Below are 2,390 nucleotides of genomic sequence, written 5' to 3'. Positions count from 1 at the left end.
GATAGCAATGTACACTTTCTCTTTTCTTTCTTTGTTGGTGAGCATGTGGTGGTAGTGATCAGACCCAGGTCCCTATGAGAGCACAAGCATGAGCTACCTCTGGTTCAAAAAATCCATTTCTTTGCACATTTAAATTTTTTTTAATAATTTATTTATTTTTAATTGGTGAGTCACAGTGAGGGTACAGTTACAGATTCACACATTTTCGTGCTTGTTTTTCCCGCATGCAATGTTCGAGAGCCCATCCCTCCACCAGTGTCCATTCTCCACCACTTATGAACCCAGTATCCCTTCCACCGCCCTATCCCATCCCCCGACCCCACCCTGCCTCTGTGGCAGAGCGTTCCAATTTGTTCTCTCTCTCTCCTTTTGGGTGTTGTGGTTTGCAATAGGGGTACTGAGTAGCCATCATGTTCAGTCTCTAGTCTACTTTCAGTGTCTTTGCACATTTTTATAGTAATTCTTCCCAGAAGAATGGAGTTAACTTCATAAAACAAATGTTCACTCAAATTGGTCTTTGAATGGATATAGGTGTTTATCATTCTGTCTATTTTTAATGGAGGAGGAAGGACGGCTAGATCAGCTGATATACTTTTCCATAGTTCTTCCTCCAATCCCTTGCCCCTTCTTGATTTTCCTTTCTATTACTTAGCGAATGATTTCCTGGTATGTGCTAAAGAAGCAAAAAGTCCAATCTTGAGTTACCAGTATGTCATAGTGATGAAAATTGGTTGTTTTTCCCTGCTTAGTCCCCATTCCATATTTTCCTGGTAATAACAACAATGTAGTAATTATTTTGTTTGTTTGGGATCTACCTGGAAGAGCTCAAGACTTAAGCTCAGGAGTTCCAGAATTTGAACCCAGGTCAGCCATATGCAAGGCAAGCATGGTACATGCTGTACTATCTCTCTGTCCCTAGCATCTATAGTAATTATAGTGATATTTGAATTAAAGTAACTGAGAACACAACTAACAGACTTTAAACAAATAAGAGCTTCTTTCCTTTTTTTTTTTCTTTTTAGAGGAGGAAGTTGCCACAACCAGCAGTGCTCAGGGCTTACCCCTGGTTGTGTGCTCAGGGATCACTCCTGGCAGTACTCAGGGAGGCCATATCGGGTACTGGGGATTGAATCTGGGTCACCTACATACAAGGCAAAGACCCCACCCTACTCTACTAACTCTTGCCATCTATATTCTAATATTTTATTCAATATCTACTTTTTATATTATTGCTTGCTTCTCCCCGTGAAAGCAAGCACATTGCTTTATTTACAGTTGCATCTCTAATCACTAAGCATAGAGCCTAGTGTGTGGAAGGCATTCTGTGAATATACATAGCGATCCCTCATCAGTTGTGTTACACTGTGTGGTTTTAGTTACCCATACATAGCTGTGGTCTGCAAAATCTTCAATGGAATGAAATATTTTGAGAGGGAGAGAGCCAACATATGATGGTATATTGTAGTTATTCTAATTTTAGCATTAGTAATGATATTTATTAACTTGTACCTTATTTATTTATTTACTGGGTCTGGGGATCACACCTGGTGGTGCTCAGGGCTTACTCCTGACTCTTCACTTAAGGATCACTCCTGGTGGGCTCATGGGACCACATATGGTACCAGGGATAAAACCCAGATTAGCTGCATGCAAAGCAAGCACCCCACCTGCTATACTGTCTCTCCAGCTCCTTCAATGCACACCTTTTTTTTAAAAATTTTTTTATTAGTGAGTTGCCATGAGGTACAATTACAAACCTATGAACTTTCATGTTTGCATTTCAGTCATACAGTGATTGTTTACACCCCTCCACCAGTGTGCATTCTCCTCAATGCACACCCTTAAATGTGTGCACACCAAAATGACAATGAAAACTGTTCTGAGATCCAGGGAAAAATCGAGCTTGAAGCTGTTGATAAAAAATGTTATGTGTGCTCGCTTTGGCAGCACATATACTAAAATTGGAACGATACAGAGAAGATTAGCATGGCCCCTGCGCAAGGATGACACGCAAATTCGTGAAGCGTTCTATATTTTTTGATAGCACAGCGGGTAGGGCGTTTGCCTTGCATGCGGCCGATCCGGGTTCAAATCCCAGCATCCCATATGGTCCCCTGAGCACCGCCAGGAGTAATTCCTGAGTGCAGAGCCAGGAGTAACCCCTGTGCATTGCCAGGTGTGACCCAAAAACCAAAAAAAAAATGTTATGTGGTATAGTTACTATATGTCATATTATTTTTTGTTTGTTTTGTAAGGGCCATACCTGGTGGTGGTGAATAGGGGCAACTCCTGGCTCTGTGCTAAGGGAACACTTCTGTGGTACTTGGAACCATATGCATTGCTGGGGATAGAAGCTGCAATCAATTCAAAGCCAACACCTTAATCCCTGA

At 41.5% G+C, this 2,390-nt stretch overlaps 1 non-coding gene across 1 annotated transcript; it reads left to right on the top strand.

Annotated features, from left to right (window-relative positions):
• The first annotated feature begins 1,931 nt into the window (after positions 1–1,931).
• LOC129399540 (U6 spliceosomal RNA) lies at positions 1,932–2,038 on the top strand. Its single transcript, XR_008627162.1, has one exon. It is a non-coding gene; the product is annotated as a U6 spliceosomal RNA (small nuclear RNA).
• Positions 2,039–2,390: the final 352 nt, after the last annotated feature.

Source organism: Sorex araneus, chromosome 11, assembly GCF_027595985.1.
Source record: "Sorex araneus isolate mSorAra2 chromosome 11, mSorAra2.pri, whole genome shotgun sequence".
Lineage (NCBI taxonomy): Eukaryota > Metazoa > Chordata > Mammalia > Eulipotyphla > Soricidae > Sorex > Sorex araneus.
The sequence above is the reverse complement of the archived record's forward strand: the minus strand, read 5'-3'. Positions and strand labels throughout refer to the sequence as shown.